This window comes from Marmota marmota, unplaced genomic scaffold (assembly GCF_001458135.2).
Source record: "Marmota marmota marmota unplaced genomic scaffold, marMar, whole genome shotgun sequence".
Taxonomy (NCBI): Eukaryota; Metazoa; Chordata; class Mammalia; order Rodentia; family Sciuridae; genus Marmota; species Marmota marmota.
This window is the reverse complement of record NW_026000164.1, coordinates 11,273,880-11,300,195: the sequence shown is the minus strand read 5'-3', so window position 1 is coordinate 11,300,195 and position 26,316 is coordinate 11,273,880.

Below are 26,316 nucleotides of genomic sequence, written 5' to 3'. Positions count from 1 at the left end.
TTTGCAGATGTTGGTTGGTATGATTACAAGAAAAAGCAGGGATGCCACAAAGAACTCCCCAAAAGAGTGGGTCACCATCACTGTCCAGGGCTGCTGACCGTGAGGAGAATGAACTGGGGCAACAGCCCCTTATTTAGCAGCCAAGAGGCCATTGGTGCCCTTCTGGGGATCATGTCAGTGTGTTCTCTTGGTGCAACGCAGGGACTGGAGAGAAAAATGGAGCCACTGAAGTTCCTTGTGGGGGGAATCAGGGGAAGGCTGGGTTGGTTCCTTTAGGACTGACAGGTTCAGGGACAGCTTCTTAGGATGACTTTTGCTTTAGTTGTCATTTTCTCCAGGACAGTCATCAGACACTGCTGGGCAAGCACAGGGAAAGCTGAGCTTGTAGGAAGAAAGAGAAAGGAGATGGGGGATGCACAAGCGCCACGGGAGGGCAGGGAGGTGTGAGCTCCCAGGTGGAGGGCAAAGAGACGGCAAATCTGGAGGAGGAGGGGGACCCGGAGAGTGAGGAGGCGTGGCCTCCATCTGTCCTGCGGGTTGCCAGGGTCTCTAGGAAGCCATTCCCACTCTTTGTCCCAGGCTGTTGGGCCTGTTCCCTAAGGACTGTTGATGGAGTCCTAATCACTGCTCCCTGGACTCTTGGCTGTGCTCTGCCTGAATGAATGACATGGCCCATTCAGCACAGCCTGTCCAACACATGATGTTTGTTGTTCTCCTGAAAGAGAAATATCCAGCCCCAAGGTATCCCAGGCTACAAGAAAAGCTTACGTTTGGGCCTGGAAAGAACTCCTCATTGCAAAATGTTCCTTGGGACATGGAATTTAAACTTTTGTCACTGACAAGAGTTTGCTCCTAATTTTCCAGAATGACTCAAGTGTTTGCTTCAGACAATGACAGAGTGTATCTTGCTTGAATCATTGGATTTCTGTTATTTTTGTAAGATGTGGGTGGGCAATATGACTCAGTATTTTCCCAAGGGATGTGAAAATTATATTGCCTATTTTGGATCATTTCATGTTGAGATCTGGAACGTTGTTTCTTGAATTTCAAATCCTGGAGCTTGGGGAATTTTTGTTTTTGTTTTGTCTTTCAATCATGTCAGATCTTTTCCTGATAAAATTTTAAAGGAAAATGACTTACCTACAGTTCTAAGTTATGAAGTAGATTTTGAATAATAATTTATTCCTACACTGTTAAAATAAAAGATTTCCTGAAGCTAGTGGTGCATTTGCTATCCTCGTTGTGAAAAGAATCGGAGAATGATGACTTGAAAGTCATCTAATTCGGGCTGGGGTTGTGGCTCAGTCGTAGAGTACTCGTACTCGTCTAGCACATGTGAGGCCCTGGGTTCCATCCTCAGCACCACATAAAAATTAATAAAATAAAAATATTGTGTCCAACTAAAACTAAAAAAATAAATATGAAAAAAAAAAAAAAAAGAAAGTCATCTAATTCAAAACTTGGTCTGGTGTGTGAATATCCTCAGACTGGCTTCCATCTCGGGCTTGGGCGTGTCCCTCTGATGCCTGAGTTCTCTTTGAGCTCCTCAGGTTTTCAGGTTTTGGAGAACTCTTTGCCAAAAGGCAATGCCTCTCTGGACCATACTTTCACACTGAACTAAAACTGGCTCCACTTCAGCTTCCACACCTGGACTTCAGATCTGATCCTTATTCTGTATGAATTTATATAGAACCATTGCATAACAGATTGACAGTTTTTTGTGTTTTTTTGTACTGGGGATTGAACTCAAGGGCACCTAACCACTGAGCCACATCCCCAGCCCTTTTTTTGTATTTTATTTAGAGACAGGGTCTCATTGAGTTGCTTAGGATCTCTTTACTTTGCTGAGACCGGCTTTGAACTCATGATCCTCCTGCCTCAACCTTTCTCTTTCTTCCTACAAGCTCAGCTTTCCCTGTGCTTGCCCAGCAGTGTCTGATGACTGTCCTGGAGAAAATGACAACTAAAGCAAAAGTCATCCTAAGAAGCTGTCCCTGAACCTGTCAGTCCTAAAGGAACCAACCCAGCCTTCCCCTGATTCCCCCCACAAGGAACTTCAGTGGCTCCATTTTTCTCTCCAGTCCCTGCGTTGCACCAAGAGAACACACTGACATGATCCCCAGAAGGGCACCAATGGCCTCTTGGCTGCTAAATAAGGGGCTGTTGCCCCAGTTCATTCTCCTCACGGTCAGCAGCCCTGGACAGTGATGGTGACCCACTCTTTTGGGGAGTTCTTTGTGGCACCCCTGCTTTTTCTTGTAATCATACCAACCAACATCTGCAAAGCCCTTTCCCTGCACACACCCCACTTCCTGCTCCACGGATTCCCCTCTGAGCCCTTCAATCCTCCACTCTAGTGCTACAGATGCCCAAGCTGCCCAGCTTCCCAGTTCCATTATCAATGGCCAGAACTTCTTCCTCAGCCCTCCTCACTCCTCCCACCATCCTCAGGGTCTTCATCTTTGCCCCACTATGGCCGCTTCCTGATTCCTGCTGCAAGCATCTCACTTCTATTTATGCAGACCTCAGCCTTCCATCTTCTCTGACTCTTAGGTAGGCCTGGTCACCACTGCCCACCTACAACATCCTCAGGCTGGTCAAACATGTAATAGTCTTGACTGGGCTCCATGAAGGCTTTCTTTAAACTGTTTATCCCATCACCTGCCACCACCAGTGCACTGCTACCCCTCTACCCACCACACTCCTGGATCTTGCATTTCCCACCCACAGATTTATCTCCCAAGGTTTAGTCTCTCATTCCTCCTGCTCAGCTTGAGGCCTCTTCCCCAAGCACCCCACTGGTCTGCTCTACTCTGCTCATGACACTCAATGTGTTCCCATCCTCCCTAAATCAATTAACTTCCTTAGCTCCCCAGCAACAGAATCCCCCAGCAGCAACAACAAACAAACAAGTACCTGGCCCTTACCTTCTTGGCCAGCAGCACTGGAAGCAGTTCTCTAGAGCCAGATTCCTCCTTTCCACTAATGCAATTTTTTAGCAAATCATCTAACCTGAGTCTCAGTTTCCTTATCTGCCAAATGGGGCCAAATAGCAACTTACATTATAAATTAAATTTATATATAAGGGTAGATATAGCATAATAACTAACAGATAAGTTGGTGTACAGAAAATAGAGCAATGCCTGACATATTGCAGTTGCTCAGTAAAAGGTGGCTAGCCTGATTTCTGAACCTGTTCTCCCGCAGCTCCCATCTAGGAACCTCTTGATCCACCAGTCCAGTTGGCCTGCACAGGCTTTCCCCAGCTTCTCTGCTATGCCCAGGTGGGAGTAACCATATAAGATGCCCACCCTTCTCCACTGGCTGAAACCATTAAAGACCAACTCAAATGCTACCTTCTCCATAAAGCCCTATTTAATTTCATTAGCAGGAAGAAATAGTAGGGCTTCTTCCCTGGTGCTTTTCATCTTGTGCCCAGTTGGGTGGATTATATTTACTTCATAATTTTTCATGTGTATTTTAATCTCTGAAAGTTTAACTTGCCTTATTTTAATAGCTTTTCTTTTCATGTCTATTTTTTTAATATTTATTTTTTTAGTTGTAATTAGACACAATACCTTTATTTTATCTATTTATTTTTATGTGGTGCTGAGGATTGAACTCAGGGCCTTGCACGTGTGAGGCAAGTGCTCTACCGCTGAGCCACAACCCCAGCCCCTTTCATGTCTACTTTTAATCATGCTCATGTTTTTTTTTTTTTAACCTTTTTGAATACATATTTTAATATCCTTATCTATTATTTTATCATCTGGGTCTGTTTATAATGCATCATTTTTCTTCTCATTATGAGTCATATTTTCCTGTTTTCTGCCTGCCTGGTAATTTTTGTTTGGGTGCTAGACATTGTGACTTTTACATTGAGTGTTGGGATTTTTGTGTTTCTTGAACTATTTTTATACTTTGCCCTGAGATGCAGTAAATTATTAGAAATAGTCTAATCTGCTCAAGGTTGCTTTTAAGCTTTGTTTACTGGTCAGAACAGCTGTTAGTCTAGAGTTAATTTGACCCCAGCACTGAAATAATGCCTTTCTGAGGTATCATCATTCAGTGGTCTGTATTTCCACTCTGGCTGGTAAAATCAGAAATTATTCCCAGCTCTGTGCGAGCTTAGGTGATCCCCCTGCCCCATCTTTTCAAGTGATACTTTCCCAGCCTCTGATTATTTCCTCATATGTAAGTGCTGATTAGAATTCACATGAAAACTCATGGGGAAAACTCTATACAGATCTTCTGAATTCTGTCTGTCTTTGTCTGTCTCTTCTGGGTCTCCATCTCTGACCCTGCTCCAGCCCCAAGAATGAGTGTGTGTGAGAAGCTTTCTCTTCTCCATGACTCTGCCCTGCAGATTCTAGCCACCTTGAGCCTCCAAACGCTGAATTCTGCTTTCGCGCCCTCAAGTCTGCTTGCTGGGCTCTATTTGGTTCCCCCTCCCTGCACTACAGACTGGAAACTCTCTCCAGATAGTAACTAGAGGGGTTTTATGATGCACCTCATTTGTTTCAATTCTTTCAGCATTGCCTGCTCTACAATGTCTGAAAACATGTATTTTTCATGTATTTGGTTTTTAAAGTGTTTTAGGTGGGAGGAAATATCTGGTCCCAGTGTCTCTAATGTGGCTAGAAACAGTAGCATATTTTTACACAAAGCCATGGAGAGTATTGTTTGTTGATCTAAGTGGTCAATATTTTAAAATAGCATTTTTATTTCCAAAATCAGTTTTTTTTAATTTTTTTTTTTTTTTTTTGGTACTGGAGATTGAACCCAGGGCCACTTTACCACTGTGCTACATCCCCAGTCTTTTTGAATTTTGAGACAAGAACTTGATAAATTGCTAAGGCTGGCCTTGAACTTGCAATCCTCCTGCCTCAGCCTCTCAACCCACCGGGATTACAAGCATATGCCATTGCACCCAGCCAGAAAACTTTTAACTCCAGAGAAACACAAAAAATCTGTTCACATATAGCCTCCCCCTTTTCTCTGCATGACATTCATCTCTTTATGAATACATTGGTGAATATATATTTATTATCTCTATTACTTACTCACTAAACACTTTCAAATGAATACCAGTGAACTGATGCTAAAGGGTCTGGGATCACATACAAGGATTCTCAGAGAATCCTCTTTATTCTCGAGTGGAAAACAAATAGCTGCTTACTAGGTGGAGGGAGCTGCTTCATGAGAAAGCCATTCTTTGTGAGGTCCTTTCAGGAGTTTGACAACCGAGGTCTACATGTGAGCCCACACCTGACTGCTCTGGGGGCAGGGGTTGCCTTAAGCTGGCAGGTCACAAAGCCTCTCTTTCCAGAGAGAAAGGTAGACTATCTTGTGGCACCTCAAGTGAGGCTAGTTTGAAATGACTACAGAAAGAGGGAAGAAGACCCAAGGGTTTGAAGGGGCCCAGACATCCTGAGGTGATCTCCAATATACCCTGGTGGAGAAAGGGCATCTTTTAAAGTTCCTCAATCTCATGGGTAAAACCTCTTTCACTCCCTCCCATTCGTTCCCAGCTCACAGAAGCCAGGCCATGAATATTGGTTGGAAAATGAATGGAATATATAAATATAACAATAGAAGGTCTCTGAGACGCAAAACCTTCTGGAAAGCCATTCTCCCCATGATGGTTTCACCTAAGCCAAGCATGTTGGTAGCTCTGCCCATGCTGGATCTGAAATGTTTGGCACTTGTCCCACAGGGACAGGGATCCAGTGAACTGAGTCACATGAGCAGAGGTTTTCATCATCCTTTCAATTTTCAATTGTCCGACCTTCAGCCATTGTTTATGTGACCAAGCTGGTGCCCTTTGATTCCTGCCATTGACTTCTGACCTCTCAATTCCTTTTGGTAACTGTCTCTGAGTAGTAGGGAAAGATAGAGAATGGAAGGAAGTTCAAGTGTCCACCAGGCAGAAATATTTCTTTTGATGAGAATCCAGTGAAAAGTCTGAAAATCTATAGCAACAAAATACAGGGAAGGGGAAGGGAGAGAGAAAACACCCTATCCTTCTTCTTTTACACTGAGCACCAATGACCCTGGGGTTGGACACGGTCAAGCCATCTCAGCCAAGCATGGGAGAAACTCTCATAAGCAAACAACAAGTTGTCAATTCTCATAGTCAGAGCTAAGGCAAGGCCTCTTTTCCCGTCTTTCTTGTCTCAGTCATGGAGAGCAGACGGGATGCTCTAAGTGCACACGCCTGGAGTGTTACAGACCAGGGTTTGCATCCCTGCCCCAATGCCTCATGCCAACATGACCTTGAGCTTGACCTCACTTATAAGGTGCCAACAAACTTCAGTGTCCTTTATGCACGAGGTTGTTGTGAAGGTTCAGTGAGGACGGGCTGAAGATGTAGCGCCATGGTAGAGCACTTGTCTAGAACATGTGAGGCCCTGAATTTAAAACCCACCACAAGGAAAAAAAAAAAAAAAGTCAATGAGGTAAGAAGTATTTTAAAAGTCTCTGGTATTCAATAAATCTCAATAATGTTAATAAATGTTAGCTTTATTGGGCTGGGGTTGTAGCTCAGTGGTACAGCACTTGCCTGGCATGTGTGAAGCACTAGGTTCTGTTCTATGTAAATGAAAAAATAAAGAAAAAATGTTAGCTATTATTATTATTTTATTTTCTCCTTACATGTCCTCACATTGTTTGGTTTGACTTAAAGAATCATGAGGTCTAGAGTTGGAAATGGTTACAAAAAAATAATGACATTGTGGCTGGGGGGTAGATCAGTGCAGAGAGCTCGCCTAGCACTGCAAAGCCCTTGGTATCATCCCCAGCACTGGAGATAAAAAAGAAAAGATTGAAGACATCATGAAACAAATGTTTCTGAGGGGAAAAAGGAGATAAAAAGAACTTAGGGGAAAAGAGAAATATCAAATGGGAAAAATACATAAATACCCTTTTTATGTTATTCTTTGCAGGACTAAGAATTGAATCTAAGGCCTCACCCATGCTAGGAAAGTGCTCTACCACTGAGTTACATGCCCAGCCCTTTTTATTTTATTTTAGACAGGTTCTTGCTAAGTTACCCAACCGTCTTCAAAATTGTAATCCTGCTACCACAGCCTCCTGACTAGCTAGGATTGCAGGCATGAGCCACCACACCTGGCCACATAAATGCCCTTTAAGCTATTGAAATTGCTTTGATGTTTACAAACATTAAAAGATTCTTGCTGGGCACAGTTGATAGCCTGTAATCCCAGCAACTCCTGAGACTGAGGCAGAAGGATCACAAGTTCAAAGACAGCCTCAGCAATTTAGCAAGGCCCTAAGCAACTTAAAAAGACCCTGTCTCAAAATAAAAAGGGTTAGGGATGTGGCTAAGCACCCCTGGGTTCAATCCCCAGTGCCCCCCCCCCAAAAAAATGCACTTGCTCCTAGAATGTTTCGTATACTAAATATAAAGATACACCTCGCCTAGGCAGAGGATTTGGGTAGCTCTGCCCACAGTGGATATCCTGTCAGATGACTTTTTTTTTTTTTTTTTTTTTTTTTTTTTTTTTGATACCAGGGGTTGAACTCAGGGGCACTGGACCACTGAGCCACATCCCCAGTCCTATTTTTTTTGTATTTTATTTATTGTATTTAGAGACATTGTTTAGTGCCTTGCTTTTTGCTGGAGCTGGCTTTGAACTTGCGATCCTCCTGTCTCAGCCTCCAGAGCCGCTGGGATTACAGGCATGCCTGTCTGTCAGCTGACTTTCTGTGTTGAACTCTTGCTGTGAATAGAGCTGATAGACGCTGAAGGACTCTAAGTTTCTAAGTTGTCAGTTTTTGCCTATTTAATGAGAATCAGAAAAAAAATCTAAGAACTGGGAGGAAAGTCGACCTCATAATAAAACAAAGGAAGTCCTTATGTTCCTTGTACCCAGTGTCCTCTGCTGTGCCAAGAAGATACAGAGAGCCCTGGTTTCCAGAAAAGAAGCTGAGAATAAAACAAACCCAGATTCGCAGAGAACATCTTTTTCCACTTGTCTAATCAGTCTGTGTGCTGTCACTAACATGAATTTCTGCTTTTTTGTTTCATTTTATCATCTTCAAGGATTTTGGGAGAATGAAATTTTTTTTCTTTCCCATGCTAGATTATTTCAGGAACAAACATGTCATTTATTTGTTTGCTCAAAAAATATTTATACCTTCAGTATGCCCAGCACTGTGCCCAGGAGGACCTCACTGGGCAGGAGGGAGACTTGTAAACAAGAAAGAGGTCTAGAGAGGCACAGGAGCAGTGCCTGGCTCTTGAAAGGAGGATCAAACTCAGAGAACCTCACTGGGGTGTCAGTACCAAGATTCAACAATTCCATTTTCCTTCCCAGCAGTCTTTTGAAAATATATATATATATAATCTTTTTTTGAGGCTGGCATCCACTCAGGTGATTTTCACTGGGCTGACCAGAGGTCACAGCTGAGATGAGTTAGTGTAAGGCAGGCTGTGAGGAGTGTGAGTGGGTGGCAGGCTGGGGATAGGAGGAGGGGCGCCTTGCAGAGGCTGGATCAAAGCCCCAGGCCCCCAGTGGAGGACCCAGGATCAGGAAAGGAGCCAGTGCAGAGAGGGTGGGGGAAAGAAGTCAGACCCGCTCACTGCCAGATCTTAACACCTTCCTCCGACTCCCAGAAGCACTGACCATCTGCCCTAGCATCCCCAGGTTTAGGGACAAATAGGTGCCTATGTGGTTCCCAGAGGAAACAGAATGACACCAAGACTAGTTGGGAGGACATCTGCTGGGGAAAGACTTCAGGATCAGCCACTGACCTGAGTGAAGGAAGCCGACGTGGGCAGAGGGAGGAGCCTCAGCCAATCCCACTGAGAGCTCTGGAGCTGGCGTGGCCCTTTAGAGCTGTCCTGAATTGGGATGTGGGGGCTGGCCATGGACGTACCCCAGCATTAACCAGCCAATGGATATGGGATGCCCTGGGGTAAGGGGTGGACCTTGAGCAAAGAAAGCAATTCCTGGAGGACCCAACTAAGAGCCATCAGCTACCACAGCTTCCAGCAGCCAGGGGAGCTGACAGGACCCAGGTCAAAGGTGTATGGTTACATAATAAAGGATCAATCATTACCCGCTGTCATTTGGTTTCACATTAGATGACAAACATGTTCAAGGAAAGACTTGCCCTTGCAACTCGTGGCACCCAGTGCCAAAACCCCTGAAAGCTCAGGGTGAAATCTGGGTCTCCCCACACAGTATCACCAACCGGGCCTGTAATTAATTAGCATATCTAAAGTCCTCTCTGATGCATAGATGCTGGCATAACAAATGGGAGTGCGTGCAGAAGGGTGTCATCTTGGCCTGGGTTTCCTCCTATTTCAGAGTGCTAGCAGTCTAGAGCTGAGAGCAAGGGGGGCCTCTCAGAACCCCCTGCTGACCCAGAAACTTCAGGGGGTCTCAGGGTATGGTCTTTGGGCCAGCTGCATTAGTATCACCTGGGAACTTGGTAGAAATGCAAAACCCCAGGCCCCACCCCAGACCCACTGAATCACAACCTCCTGGGCTGGGCTGGGGAGGACTGCTCCTGTTCTAACAAGCTTTCCAGAGAGGCAGACTGATGCAGCTTGGCAGGCAGGGGGACCTGAAAGTCACACCTCTGCTAAGGCCAACACCTGGCCAAAGAGAAGAACAGGACAAGGGCAGGAAGGAAAAAGCAGGAGAAGCCAGTGTGTCCCTCCAAGGACTTACCCTGGCGGGGGGACAAGAGGAAGGAGCCAGGCTGGCCTTGACATTCAGCACCTGTTGCCATGTGAGATGAGGTTTGACAAAGATGTCCCTCAGGAGCTCTGTGCTGGCTGTCATCTCCTTAGTGTAGTTCCACTCTGGGCCTTATTTCCTTGGGCAAGAAATAAAAAGTTTGGGCCTAAAGCCACTCCCCTTCACAGGAAAGTGAAACAGGTTGTGGGCTGGGAGGAAGGAGCACCAACTGTGTGAGCTGCGGGCACCCACCGGCCTGGCTGCTGTCCTCTGCCAGCACAACCCCAGTGGACAAAGAAGATGGAATTGGCTCCTATATAAGCAGGTGCCTTCAGGTCAGGGGTTCTGTTTCTGTACCTGGCATTTATTACAGCCTACACATGCTTAGGACACCACAGAGGACACAGTCCCTGCTGTAAAGGTCCAGTGGCTACTTAAGGGGAACAGACAAATTCACCTGAAAGAACATCAAATGGCCCCAACCTGTATGATCAGGGGCTACACTGCATGCTCTGGGCACTAAGAGCTGCCTGTTGGGAAGGAGCACACCATGAAGACTGCAGTCAATCAAGAGGAGGAGGCTTGAAGGAGGAAAATGGCCCCAGAGACCAGGAGAAAGAGAGAGGACAGGGCCTGGGCACAAAGCTGCAGGAACAGAAGGCTGGCGGCAGGGCAGACTGTGAAGTGCAGGCCTCGGGAGAGCAGAGAGCTCTGCAAGAGAGCCAGGTGTGGGGTCAAGACCCAGAGGAGCTGCCTCAACAGGGTCATGGACAATATACAGGACACATAGTTAAGTTTGGATTTCACCTAAATAATGAGTAATGGTCAGCCTTAGTATAATGCAAGACTTTCATTCTAAAATATGATCCACTGTTTATCTAAAACTGAAATTTAACCTAGCATCCTGTACCTTCTTTGCTAAATCAGGCAACCCCAGACCTGGAGTCCTTAATTTTATACTTCACTCTCCTCAGGACTTCCTTCTGCTAGAAGGAATCTGAGTCACAGAGATGCCCATGACTACACAGTCTGTTTCCACAGTCTGCTCCTAACCTCAGGTACCTGACAGTTTGGGGTCCATCAGGCCTTAATCTAGTCAAAGTCTGGCTCTGCCACTTTCTAAGTATGTGACCCTGGCAAGTCATTTAACCTTCTGAGCCTCAGTTTCTCCTTCTGGGGATAATAACTGGTTCCTGACTTTCAGCATTTTGTGAGAATTAGGTGAAATAATTGAACATATGGAAAGCGATCACTAAATAGTAATGTGATGATGATGGTGGTGATGATGATAACCATGGTGATGGGGAGCCTGGAACCCCCTGAAGCACAATCATTTATGACACTAAGACAATGAGGAGCCCTGGGCAGGCTCTGGGCTGTTCTCCGGCCTTCACATCCCTGCCTCCAACCTGTGCTCTGTGCTCCATTCTCTAACTTGTTCGCTGCTCCCCATCTGTAGGCACCAAGCTTCCTCCTGGAGCTACCAGGAACCTCTGAGTCCCCAGGTCCTCAGTGCTGGTGGCTGCAGCAAACCGCCTGGACATCTAGCCCAGGTTCCTGACTATAAACAGCCCAGGGTTTTCCTCGAGTCTGACCACTGCCCAGATGGGCCTCCCTCCTAGTTCTTGCTGCCATCAGGGAAAAAAAATCCAAACACTGAACATTTTCCATATGACAGTTTCCCTTCCGTATTATATAATAGCCTAATTCAGACTGCCAGCAAGCGTGCTCTGAACTACTTTAACTACGCATCCACTGAGTAAGATCAAGACAGAAAATATCTGTTGATTAGGTTCCATTTTAGTCATTTCCTGCCTTCGCAGGAAAGTCAGATCGAGAGATTCCTTCCTGGTCCCCAGCTTCCCCCGGAAGCCCCCTTCTGGTTCCAGGTCTGCATAGCAATGGGGTGACCCTGACCAGGTGTCTCCCTCCTCACACCTGGATTAGGTTGAGCTGGGTTAGGATGGTGATCCAGCTACTGGCAAAGATCACCTTCCGCTTAGCACCGTGCTAGTTTAGATGTTTCTTATTTTATTTTGTTTTTTTAACCATGCTGCACTTATATATAAATCCTAGTAAGCAGAAAAATGTCTAGTCAATTCTCCCGCTGAACTCTCTCTACTGCCCAGTGCTCAAAGAGTCCATTCTCCCACTATCAAGGCTAGTCCTTCAAGCAGCCTTCTGAGGCCTAATGCTCAGCCTGATCTGCGTGACCCTCATTTTAGGAATTGTGTATGGCAGCATAGACAGAGCAGAGAAAGAGTCCAGATTCTGGCTCTCAAGAAACCAATAACAGACTATATATATGTACATATATGTATATGTGTGTGTGTGTGTATGTGTATGTATGTATGTGTGTATATATATATATATATATATATATATATATATATTTTTTTTTTTTTTTTAACAGTACTGGAGATTGAGCCCAGGGTATTCTATCACTGAGCTACACCCCCAGCCCTTTTCATTTTTTTATTTTGAGACAGGGTCTCCCTAAGTTGCTGAGCTGGCCTCAAACTTGCAATTCTCCTGCTTCAGCCTCCTGAGTCACTGGTATTATGGGCATGTGCCACCACACCCAGCTGACCCAGATTTCAATTGTGTAGTCACCCCTGGTCTCTTTATTATCTTTTTTCCTGCTGNGCAGTGCCTGGCTCTTGAAAGGAGGATCAAACTCAGAGAACCTCACTGGGGTGTCAGTACCAAGATTCAACAATTCCATTTTCCTTCCCAGCAGTCTTTTGAAAATATATATATATATAATCTTTTTTTGAGACGGGGTCTTGCTGTCATTCCCTTGGCTAGCCTCAGACTTCTGGGCTCAAGCAATCCTCCTGCCTCAGTTTCTGAGTGCTGGGACTATAGGCTTGTGCCCCAGTGCCTGACTTCTTAGCTTGACGTTTAGGACTGGTGGCTGTAGACCTCTCACTGGGCTCTGGCTCCTCATTCTCCTAGGTTCCAACCTGTTCCTATACTCACCTACCTGGCCCACACAGTTTGCAGTTTTCTCTGACTCTCTCAGCCCTAGTGCTGAGGCCTGCCCCAAGACCCTTGGTCGCCCACCCCACAACACTGACAATGCAGAGAGTCCAACCATCTGGCCCTCATAAAATGTCTCAGGCTCCATGCCAAATTGTGCTCCAGATTGTGTGGCCCCCAGTTCCCTAGGAAACTGTACACGGAACTGGCTGCCAAGCCGTCAGAGAGGTTTGGCCATGTGGTTGGCCACCTGGGCAGGAACCTGGCTGATTGCTTTCTTATCTGGCAGTTCCCCTTCCTGGGTCTTGGAGCCCAACCCTATCTGAGTCACCTAGGCCTTGGAAACCTGTTCCTCTGAAGTCCCAGCCCTTCTGAATTACAGGCGTCTCGGATATCTAATGTGCACTGCTTCATTTATGTCTTTTGGACTCTAAACTGTTCTTCTCATTCCTGGTTTTGCTCCCAGATGCCCTAGACCTATGAGAGGTGGCTTCCCAAAACAGGCCATCTTATCCCCTGAACCTGTCTCTGAATCACCAGAATCTTGGGAACTTTTTCTAGATCAACAAAAATCTACAGCTATATCAGAGTCCTGCTTTCACTCACCCGCTCTGCTCACCCGCCTACATCTTGACAAATACTTATGGAGCATGTATTTTGAAACCAGATAATGTGCTAGCTGAGGTTTCCTCCAAGGAATGGACAAGACATGGTTCCTGGGCTAAAGGAGTTCACAGCCCAAGTGGAAGATGTCAAAGTAAACATAATTCATTTCAAAGCATGAAGTGTTACACCTTGAACTTGGGGCACCTGGGAAGAGTTTCTAAATAGGCCCCAGGGTACAGGGAATATCTTCCACAGTGGGTGATATGAAGTCTAAGCTGAATCCAAAATAGCAGCAAGAGCTGGCAAACGGATGTGGGGGGAGTCCAGATTTCATGTGTGAAAACCCAAGAAGAGGAACAACTAAAAATGGGAAACTATAAACACCAACGTGATATGGGGCAGTTGGAGAAGTGGGCAGGACCTCACCATTAAAAAGGAGTTGGCTGGTATCTGAGGGACAAGAGGAAGCCACTGAGGGTTCTCTGTAGGACCTGCTCTACTCTTCAGGATGAGGTCTACAATTTAGGAACCTCACTCTGCCATCATAATGGAGAATGAATTAAAGGGAAGGCAGGGCCTGGCAAAAGGGGCAGAGGGAGACTGTGGCAGGATTCCATGCAGTAGATGACAGTGGCCTGAACACTGAATGGAGCGGTGAGAAGAATTGGGAACAGGAGACCCATAGGAATTAGTGGCCCATGGTGCGTAAAGGCCCGGGGAAGGGAGGAATCAAGGATGATGGACAATAGGGAGCACACTGTTGCCATGAACCATCCCCAGGGACTAGAGGAGGAAGGGCAGGCCGTGGGGAGTGCAGAACAGGAGGCAGGGCCCTGGACAGGAGGGCAGTGTTGAGTTTCAGTGGTTACAGGTCGCCCTGTGAGGGTGCTGTCTCCAGAGGGATCCTGGCCAAAGACAGATCTGAGAGGGATCAGGGAAGCCAAGAACACCGGGGCATGAGGAGAACAGATGGCTGAGGATGGAGCCCTAAGAAATATTAGCACTAAGAGAAAATTTTACATAATCTCAATGAGACTCCCATACATGATACTCATCACACAGTGGAGACACCTTAACCAAGTGGCCAAAGTCAGCAGCAGCAGGAGCAGGACAGGGAGACATCCTGTGCCTCCTGATGGGACGCACTGGGAAGGACACCACAGCGCGTCTGCAGCACTGCTGCCCAAAGCGTGCCATCTGAACCTCATCCCAGAGCACATCTGACAAACCCACATGGAGGGTTGATCCACAAATAACTGGTCTGTGCTCTTCAAAAATGTCAAGGTCATGAACAGCAAGGACTAAAGAACTGTTCTGGATTAAAGAAAACTAAAGACCTGGGCGTGGTGGCTCACACCTGTGATCCCAGTGACTCAGAAGGCTGAGAAAGGAGGATCCCGAGTTCAAAGCCAGCCTCAGCAAAAAAGCAAGTGCCCCTAAATTCAATCCCCAGTACCAAAAAAACCCAGAAACACAAAAAACAGAGACTAAAGAACAAATGTAACTTTACCTATAATCCCAGTAGCCCAGGAGTCTGAGGCAGGAGGATTGAGAGTTCTAAAACAGCCTCAGCATCTTAGCAAGGCCCTAAGCAAGACCCCATCTCAAAAATACAAATGGGCTGGGGATGTGGCTCAGTAGTTAAGTGTCCCTGGATTCAGTCACCAGTTCCCCAAAAGTAAAAGAACAAATGTAACTATATAATTCAGTGTATGGTCCTAGATTAGATTCTAGACTGGGGGGAAAAAAAGCTCACCTTTTATTTTTTTCTTTTGTTACAATTGTTTTGTGATAATTAGTAAAAGTTGAAATGTAGTTTATTGATTAGATGATATTATATCAGTATGTGTTATGTTTCTAATTTTAATCACTGTTCTATGTTAGAGAATGCCTTTTTAGGAGATATAAATTTAACTATTTAGGGCTGGGGTTGTAGCCCAGTAGAGCACTTGCCTAGCATTTGTGAGGCACTGGGTTCAATTCTCAGCACCACATATAGACAAATAAATAAAAATAAAGGCCCATTGACAAGTTAAAAAAAAAAAAAGAATGGAACTATTTAGGGGTAAAAGAGAATTGCATCTGCAACTCACTCTCTATAGTTCAGGTAAAAGTTTACATATAGATGAATGAGCTGGGTGCTGTGGTGCATGCCTATAATCCCAGTGGCTCAGGAGGCTGAGGCAGGAGTATTGTGAGTTCAAAGCCAGCCTCAACAACAGTGAGGTGCTAAGCAACTCAGCAAGATCCAGTCTCTAAATAAAATATAAAAAAAGGACTGTGGATGTGGCTCAGTGGTTGAGTGCCCCTGAGTTCAATCCCCAGTACCCAAAAAGAAAAAAAAAATGAATGAGAAGTAGATAGTGCTGAAGCAAATGTGATAAAATGTTAACATATGGGAACCTGAGTACAAAAATGCTGGAATTGTTGGTAACATTCTTTCCCAGTTTTCTGTAAATCTGAAATTATTTTAAGGTATATATTAAATACACACCTGAGTTGCTTAGCTCCTCACTTTTTTGCTGAGGCTGGCTTTGAACTCAGGATCCTCCTAAATTGAGTTGAAAACCAACTTGTTCTTCTGAGAATTTCCATTCCCACTTTTACTTACCCTACCCCTCCCTTTCAATGCTACTATGATTCAAATAGAATTTTCTCTTTTAAAATTATTATTATTTTTTAATAGTTATTTTTTAGTTTTAAGTGGACATGATGTCTTTATTTTACATCTATGTGGTGCTGAGGATTGAACTCAGTGCCTCAAGCATGCTAGGCAAGCACTCTACCACTGAGCCACAACCCCAGCCTCTCTTTTAAAATTATTACTGAAAAAAAAATGATATAACATTAAATTTACCATCTTAACCTTTTTTAAAATTTTACTTTTTGCAGTGCTGTGGATGGAACCCAGGGTATATCACACATGCTAGGCAAGTGCTCTACCACTGAGCCACATCCCAGCCCCTATCTTACACATTACGTGAAACAACAGAGTCAAGTACATTCATATTATTGTGCAGTAGATCTCTAGTAAGTCTGCAATTATTTTCAAGTAAAAGCTTTGCTTTGTTTTGTTTTGTTTTCCTAAAAAGGTAGCAGAAAAGACACCTGTTAGGAGACAGAAAGAACAGGTACAGAGGCAGGAGGGGAAAGAGAAGGCAAGATGTGGTGATGCTAAGTGGGGTGAGGGGGTAGGTTAGGGTCCCAGGGGCAGAGACACCATCCAAACATGGGAGGGAGACAGAAGACCAACCAAGCACAACTCCATGAATTCAATCTAGAAACATTTTCTCCATCCTCCTTCCACAGGTACTCCTGATGGGGAGGGAAGCCTAGAATGTTCTTTGAGCCTACTAATTCTCTGGAATAAAAACTGGCATCAGCATTCCTGCCAGCACCTGTGCAGCTGGGGAGGCTGGAGAGGGGTGGACTGTGCTTCTGTTTGGAAGGTTGTGGACGGCTGGCCGCATCAGTACCAGGGAGGCTCCCCAGCACCCACCCTCGCCCTAGCCTGGAAGGAAAAGTTGAGTCAAAGGGGAAATGAAATCACCAAGCACAGGGAGTAGGGGTTATTTTTGTGAACCCCAGGTGATGCAGGACTCTGGGGTAGGCCTTGGGACTAAAAGATGCTAAAATATGGAGGCCATTCCAGGAGGAGAGGAGGAAACTCTAGCAACATAGCAGTGCAGTGGCCAGAGAGAGGCTGCTGAGTAGAGTCCCCAGGGCCCACAGGGGCAGATGTCCAGCTTTCTTTGCTTTTTCTTCTAACCTGTAATTCCCCCAAATTATCCAGACTCTTTCTATCAGTCTCTGCCGCGCTGTGGCACCCAGTGAGCAGTGTCCTTGGGCATGAAGACAGGAGGTGGGTTTACATCTAGCATGATGCAAATCAGAGAGCGCTGGGCAGGGCTGGGGTGGAGCTCAGTGATGGGGGCAGCACCCCCCAAAAAAAATGGAGAGGGAAGGAGGGAGAGCTTGAGTGAACAGGCACTCAGCAGCCCACAGGTGACTCAGAAATAGGGTCAGGACCAGGAGTCCAGAGGGAAAGCTTAGAGTTCAAAATATACCTCCACCCATATCCCTTCTGACATGGGGGATCCTCCACTACAGGGGACCAGGCTGGTCTTAAATGTGTTTCTCATATTTCCACACTGAACTTGACTTTGTTAAAGTAAAGGGTAATCTCAAAAAGCCCAAGGAACGAGGGACATTCAGGTCACATAAGAACTAAAATTGCTTAATTGGGGTTGTTCCTGACCCCGGCAGGAGCACTTTTGGTAGAGGGATTTGGCACAAAACAGCTGACAATGACCACAGGTGGGCAGAATGGAGAGGCTACTGGTGTAGACAACCTGATCGAGTTTCTTGGCTGTGGAAAGAGAAAAGATACAGGTAACAGGATCTTCCGCTTAGAGGCAAAAGGGGTTTCTTTTGTCTTGAGATGGGAAATCCTTCAGAATATTTAACTGATGTGATAAAAATAAAAACAGCAAAGAGAAAAAGATACAAAAATTAGGGAAGAAAATCCACAACAGACGGACTTGGTTGGTTCTCTCCACTGCCCAGCAGGAAGAACACCGACCCCCATGAGACCAGAGACAGGAGCTCTACCTAGACACCTGCTCAGGGTGATGCTCCAGGGTCACAATGCCAGCAATTGTATTTTAAGCCTTGAGAACTAATTGGTGGAATCCCTAAAACCAGACCTTTTTAATCTACCTTAACCCCTGAGGTGGTGTGGAACCCTATGATGAACAGATGACATTGAAATAAACTAACATTTGCCAGACGCAATGGCACACGCTATAATCCTAGTGGCTCAGGAGACTGAGGCAAGAGGATCACAAGTTCAAGGCCAGCCTCAGAAACTTAATAAGACCCTAAGCAATTTAGGGAGATCCTGCCTCATAATTAAAAAAAAAAAAAAATTTAGAAAGGGCTAGGGATGTGGCTCTGTGGTTAAGTGCCCCTGGGTCAATCCCTGGTATCAAAAAAATAGATTAAAAAAATAAACTAACATTTACATAAAACCTGCTAAGCTTTACATAGCTAGTTCCCAGTAGTTCTTACAGCAGCCCCCTTGGTAGCTGGTCCCAATCCCATTATATAAATCAGCAAATTGAGGTTCAGAGTAATTAAGTAGAAAATGGCAGATCAGGGAAACAAGCCCAGATCTTATGCCAAAGTTCATTTTCTTTTCACTCTGGACTTTAGGGAATATATTCTAATGTCCCTGAGGCAAGACACTGATGTCCAATTAACTATAGATGCACCGAAGTATGACCATTTTTTCTACTAGCCCCTGGATTTTCACAACTACCGATACACGTCCTTCTATCTCTGGAACCACAGAAACCTGAACCTATAGAACTTGTCCAATTTGGGCTGGAGATGTAGCTCAGTTGGTAGAGTGCTTGTCTTGCATGCCCAAGGCCCTGGGTTTGATCCCCAGCACCAAAAAACAAAAAACAAACAAACAAAAAAACTTGTCCAATTTGCTTCTTCAGAAAGTTTCCACAATTGCTCCTGAAGTTTCTGCCCTGCCCAGGTTGCTGTAGAGCTGCTGAGATGCGTGGGGGAGGAAAATGCAGGTAAAAGAGCCTAGGAAGCACCTGCTCAGCTCCTCTGTCTCAGCCCTAGTTGTCCTCTTTAATTTCCGAGGCACCCCCTGGAAACCCCAGGACTTGGAACTCAGTTTAATAATTTCTGCTATAGGACACAATCTTTTTTTTTTTTTTTTTTTTTTTTTTTTTTACTTTAATGAAGATATTGAAGTTCACAAAAGTCAAGTATTCTGTCTAGGATCACAATGAGAGTTAAGTGAATTGTAAATCCCAATAACCTGTTTACTGCACAGCCACTTATCCAGCTTTCTCTAATACCTGCCTGTTCAATCCAGTCCCAAGACTCTTTCTGCACCACCCAGCTTTTTCTTTTGGGTACCGGGGATTGAACTCAGGGGCACATGACCACTGAGCCACATCCCCAGCCCTATTATGTATTTTATTTAGAAACAGGGGCTCACTGAGTTGCTTAGCAACTTGCTTTTTCTGAGGCTGGCTTTGAACTTGCAATCCTCCAGCCTCAGCCTTCTGAGCCTCTAGGATTACAGGCATGCGCCACCACGCCCAGCTCTTTCTGCCCCCTTTTAACAAAACCTTGTATTTTTTTCAAAGAGTGCATACTCTGCAAGCTGGGGTTGTGGCTCGCTGGTAGAGAGCTTGCTTAGCATGTGTGAGGCACTGGGTTTGATCCTCTGCACCACATACAAGTAAATAAATAAAATAAAGGTATTTTGTCCAACTACAACTAAAAAAAAAGAGTGCACTCTGCTAAATTTCTTATATTTCCCAGCCTCTCTTCAACTTGGTCTAAATGTTAAGTCTGGTCAATAAAATGCAAATCAGGAACAACCTCAACCATTTTTTCCAAACCCTAATCCCAGTTCCCAACTGTGTGTCTGTCTCTGGGGCCTGGAAGGCATGAGCAGCGGCCTCCCACTCACTCTAGAAGCCCCGTGCTCCTGAGGCAGGGCAGCCTGGCAGTCAGCTCCATCCTGGGGAGGATGGGGTCATGATGGCTCCTCAAGGTTTCCTAAGTCTACATTCTGGACTCCTTTTCCAGGACTCTGAAAGCTTAACTGCTTCCCGAGCCTTTGACCTGATGTTTTCCCTCAACCTCAGAAAACTTCTGTGGTTTTGAGATACGAACTGCAAAGAGGAGTCGCCAAAAATCAAAAGAAGTCAGGAAAAGAACCTCCTGGAGTTTTTCCAGTGAAAATACAGGGAGTAGCCGTAAATGAGGCAAAACAGATCTGTAAATTAAAAGATTAGCATCCAATTGTGACTAGAAATAGTTAGGCTGGGCCACCACACCGCCTGCCTGTAATCCCAGCAGCTTTGGAGACGGGGAGGCAGGAGGATCATGAGTTCAAAGCCAGCCTCAGCAACTTAGCGAGGCCCTAAGCAACTCAGTGAGTCCCTGTCTCTAAATAAAATACAAAATAGGGCTGGGGATGTGGCTCAGTGCCCCGGAGTTCAATCCCCAGTACCGCACCGCCCCTCCCCCCAAAAATATAACAACAACAACAACAACAAAAAAATAGAATGAAAACCTGGAGATTTCAGCAAGGAGTATGCAGTTAAGGCAACCAGCCCAATATTGCCGGAGAGACCAGTATTAAGAAATTTCCGTTCACGTCCCCCTGAGGAGAAGCAGCATCTTAGGAAACAGCCCTGTTGGAGAGGAGTAGTTACCAAAGGGCTGGACCACCACTGATTGACACCTCAGCCCCAGAGCTGGGAGTGAACAAGCCTGGGGACTGCCTGCTAGCAAGAAAGAACACAGCAGCTGGTCAGCACTTCGCCAGTGTCCAGAGAAGCTGACTGGAATGGGAGGGCAGGCTGGACATGGCCCCCTATTTATCAAAATGTGGCAAAAGGAAGTTCACTTCCTGAGAAGGGTGAACAAACCATGACATTGCAACCACCTCAATTATAAAAGCTGCTGCAGATGGGCACTTGCCTATGGAGGAGATGAGATGGTCCTGAGGCAGATGCGAGGCGTCTCCTAAAACATCTGTGAGCATCCTCTGGTGCCCAGAGGCAAACAGGGACTTTCCTATGGAAGTCTAGAGAACTTTGCTTCTGAGTCCCGCTGACAACAGCCAGAGAGGACCCACTGACATGACAAAAGGACTGACCTGGTCTGTTTTCACAAAGCTTATTTATGCTAGGAAGGGCTCTAGTTTATTCTTGTCCCTCCTGAAAGGTGATATTCATAACTGAAGGTAAGAAAGACATCATACCTGAGGACACAACTGCCCAGGGTGGGGCTGTTACTTCGCTGTCACCTTCCAGCAACTTGAGTTTTGTTTTGAGTGGAAGTAGAAAAGCCCTGGGCCTGGCTCTAATCCTACCCGTCACTTAACAGTACAAGTCTCCTTGAGATTCACATTCCTCATCTATAAGTAAGGGTAGAAATACCTTGCCCAGCTCCCTGAAGCATTCTGAGGACAACACTCTGGGCCCTGGTTTCCAACAGTATTTTCACATGGACACGCCACATCATTGATTCTGAGGCCCCAGATGAATATAGGTCCCAGTCATTACCCCCCACCAACCCCCCCCCACACACATGCAAACTAACCCATACCACAGGAGCAAATTCAGATTGGCTGGATCTTTGGTCATTCACACCTCTAGACACATCTCCTGGCCTCAGACCTGGCTTACCCTGAATGGGTGATTAACAAACTCAATCAGGAACCAAAGCTTTGACCTTCGGGACCAATTCCAGTCCCTCTTTGTTATGGTGTATATATGGGGTGTCCCCCAAAAGCTCATGGGTAAGACAATGCAAGGAAGTTCAGAGGTGCAATGACTGGGTAATAGGAGCCTTGGCCTGATCAGTGCATTGATGCCATGATAGGGATTAACTACGGGGTAACTGTAGGCGGGTAGGTGTGACTGTACCAGGTGGGTCATTCAGGGTGTACCTTTGGGGTATATATTTTGTCCCTAGTCTGCATTCTCATTTCTCTGCTTCCTGGTGCCATGTCCTGAGCTGCTTTCCTCCATCACACTGTTCTGCCATGGAGCCAACCATCTATGGACTGAGACCTCAGAAACCATGAGCCCCCAAATAAACTTGTCTTCCTGTAAAATTGTTCTCTTGTGTGTTTTAGTCACAGCAGTAAAAAAGCTGACTGAAACACTCCACCCTGTCAGCTTCCACGGAACAACAGGAATAGACCTGCCTGTCCTGGTGGCCTTCAAAAAACAGAAGGACTTTAGCCCAAAAGTGAACTGAAACATCCCCCTTGAAACCCAGAAAAATGACAGTCCCCCTTTACAAGGCCCTTCCTCCTCCTGGTTCCCAGGAGAGGGGCCACACCAGGGCCCAAGTTGCCTGTCCTTGTCAGAGCAGAGGACAGAAAACACCATCTAGGGAAAGCATGAAGGGCCCAGGACTGGGAAATCCTGGGGACAATGGTGTGGCAGAGATGCTGGAGCACTTGGAGGGCACGTAGCTTCAGAGGAAATCAAGCAAAGCAAAAAACGAAGCTGTGATTGCATCCAAAGAGGAAAAGTGTCATTGTAGAACAGGGTCTGTCCCGGACACGCATGGCTCCGAGGTGAACGGTACTTGTCTTGTGGCAATGAAGCAAACAGGAACCGCTCATCAAATGTTGGGATACAAGGACATGGGGGCGGGAGGAGGAGAATAATTCCTCAGCTACCATTGTGGGGAGTCAACAGGTAATGTTCCAATTGAAAAATCCAGACATAGTAATATAAGCATATTATTTAGAAAAATGGTGGCAAATACTAGGGGAAAAAAAAAAAAAGACTACAGAGTGAGATGGTTGCCTCTAGGAAGGACACCCTGAGGGGTTAGTAGCTGAGAATGAGTGTAATTTTTCATTTAAATTTTTATATATGTATTCTATTTCACTTTTTAAATTATGTACATGCATCATTCTGTTAAAGAGGGGGGATGATAATTTTATATCAAGCGAGTCCTCTAAGCCTCTACAGAGCAAGGTTTCCGGAAACTTACAGCTCTATAGTATGCAGGGCCCTTATCAGATACGTGGCCACCTGGATTAGTTTTCTAGGGTTGGCATAATAAAGTATGGCATATGGATGGCTTAAATGACAGAAATTGCCAGAAGTCCAGGATAAAGGTGCTGTCAGCATTGGCTCCTTCTGAAAACTGAGAGGAAGAATCCATCCCCTGCCCCTCCCCTGGCTTCTGGTGCACTGGCAACCTTTGGTGCTCCTTAGCTTGTAGACACACCATGCTGGTGTCTGTCTTCATGTCCACGCGACATTCTCCCTGTAGGCATGACTCTATTCAAATAGCCTCTTTTTATTAGGACATCAGTCATGATGGATTAGGGGCCCATCCTCCCCCATCCAGTATATTTCCCCGTAACAAGTTACATTTGCCATTACCCTACTTCCAAGTAAGGTCACATTATGAGATACTGCAGGGTTAGAACTTCAATATATGAATTTGAGGGGACACAAGTCAACTGGTAACACTGTATTAAAGCTGTAAGGTGTTAATGTAATACTTTAAAACAAACTGGTCAGCCTGCAGGACCTGCAACTTAAGAGTGGCCACTGCCTAGGACACACACTGACAAGCTGGCTACCCAGTGATCCTGACTCAGTCCCACCAATACCCACTTCTATTTCTCCCTGAACATGTACCCACTTACTGAACCCCCCCCACACACACACACAATAATACCAATCATCTGTTGTCCCACTGTATCATTTGTCCCACTTTGTTGTTGTTGTTGTTGATCCCTGCCTAGACAGGTGACCCTCATCTGTGATCCAGTCATGCCTTTTCCAAAGCTTGTTCAGAAGCTGGGGGTTCAGCTCAGGGGTAGAGTACTTGCCTTGCACATGCAAGACTGTGAGTTTGACCCCCAGCACTGGCAAAAAACAAATAAACAAACAAAAAGTCTAAAGCTCCTTTGGGGGGATGTGGACTGGGAAATCCCAACATGCCCCCATGGTAAGAATTCATAAAGAACTTCAGCACAAACGGGCCAAACACTTCCATCCCCCCAGTGACTGGGTGACATAACTATTCATAGGTGTTGCAACTGCACCACTTACTTACTAGTTGGGTTATATTGAGCAATTTAACCTCTGGGTAGCCGTTTGCCTAACTGCAATGTGGGAATAATAACCGAAGGCTACATCATAGGGTAGGGTTAAATGAAATGAAGCACACTAAGCCCCCTACACAGTGCCTCACACATAACAGATAACCAATACATGCCATTTGTTATTATTATCAGGTGTTCCTCCTCCATTTACTTTTTAAATTTTTACTTTTATTTATTTTTATCCTATAATGTTTACAGCAGAGCCTGGCTGTGCCTGATCTCCATTTAGCCATTGACTAAAGAGGCCCTCTGTGGGTACCCTGCCATGCATCTCAGTGACCTCTGCTTCAGTGGCTCCTGCATCCTCCCCTCTTTGTCCTGCCAACACCCAGTGGGGCAGCTCAGCCCACCCACCTTCCTCCTGGGTCTCCAAGGGCACATCTGCCCCAGGTTAGCCAGATCACACTGTCTCTTGTTCAAATCATTCTTATTAGTCTCAAATCAGTTTTCAGGAGACCATCACTCCAAAGGCAGCACTTTTCTTTCTCTCTCTCTCTCTCTCTCTCTCTCACACACACACACACACACACACACACACACACACACACACAGATTTAGCAAATAACATTTGTTTACTTTGTGAAAATTTAAGACAAAGTCAGGTTACATTATCCATGTCATGAAAACAAAAGTAAAAACAACAACCCACATTCCATTCCATTCTAGACTCCTGGACTTCAAAGCACCCAGCTGAGAGCTGAACAGCTTGCTTTTGATAACATTCTAACAGGGAAAAGGAAGGAACCAAAAAAGTGTGGGAGCAAATCTCTACATGAGAGGACATTGTAAAGTGTGTCTTGGCGCATCTTGTTGGGGACCTCCATTCCCAACACCATTTGGAGATGGTTCTATAACCAGAGAAAAGCAAACCCTAACACATTTCTAAAAGAATTCATCAAGGTCTGCTGCCTAAGGTTCGTGTAGAATTTATTAAGGAAACAGAAGTTTTCAGTTTCTTATTTGTAATAAAGAGTGATAAGAACAGCTGTTTGTTGTGCACTTACCTTGTGCCAAGTACTGATATGTTTCGTTTGGTTTGATTCATTTAATTAACCCAATTAAATTTCAGTGAAGGAGGCACAAGGAGGAAGGCTTGGAGTCTGACAGCTATGTGAGCTTGCCTCTGATTTCTCATCTATAAAGTGGGGATAATACCTACCTGGTAGTTATTGTGAGGATTAAATAATTTAGGTAGAGCGCTTCAGCCCAAAGTTTTCCATTGTAATTTCATAGGCACAGAGAATTGCGTAATCCACTTCAAAAATATGTACTGTATTAATGAAAGAAACAAAACAAGGAAATGGAAAATTTTGAGATTCTGCTGTATGTCAATCTGTCCTTCAATACGTCCTTCCTGGTGAAGGTGAACTTGGAGCAGTGTTTCGACTATTGGTCCCCATACCTAGTCTGCTAAGCCTCCCTCACCGCCACATCAAAGGAGCCACGGAGACAACGTGAAGTCAGAAGAACCAAAATCCTGCCCACACTTCAAAGGGCTAGTCTCCCGGAAGTTGTTACAGCATCCCTTTCAAGGAGAGTAAACAATACAGCTCACAGAAGCCACAGGGAGCTACAGCCACAACAAACTGGCTTCCATGCTGGGACGTGGAACTTTCTGGGGCCCAAGTGAAAACAGCACTCTGTGCTGAAAATGTCAGCCCCACTGCCTTTCCATTCTCACCCTTACACTAATGAGCAGCGGGAAGAGCCTGGCCAGAGTGGGCGAGCATGAATGGCCCAGAGCAGGTGGCATCCCTCTTTTCCTTTCTGCACACCCTCAGGACATCATGGACAGCTCTTTTGATTCCTGGGCTCCCACCCTTCAGTCTACACCTTTGATGGTTCTGTTTGAAAACCACAACCAAAAATAAACGGCTCCTCCTGGGAGGTAGGGCGATGGCGAGGGCGACCTGCTCTCTCCTGAGCAGGTGCGTTGAATTCCCTTCTCCCGGCCCTCGGCTGGGCTGGGGGCTGACACGCGGATCACCAGACCGTCTCCACCCGTCCTCGGCCCAGTTTTCAGTGAGAGGCACTGGGACGTCCCCCACCCACCCCCGCGCTGACCACGTCGCCCGGTGGCCTTCCTAGCCTCGCCCTAACATTAATGAGCAGCCGGAAGCGCCCAGCACCGAGCGGGCTGTCAATGGTGGTCCCGAGCAGGTGGCGTCCCTCTTTCTCTTTCTGCCCTCCGTCCAGCGTTTCCCCGCTCTCGCCTGATGGCTAAGGGGGCAGCCTAGTGGCGGCCTCGGATACGCAGCCCTCTGCACGCTCCCCTCACGCATCCCCCGGCCCCGAGCCTGCACACCTTCCCGGATCCCTGCGCTCCCC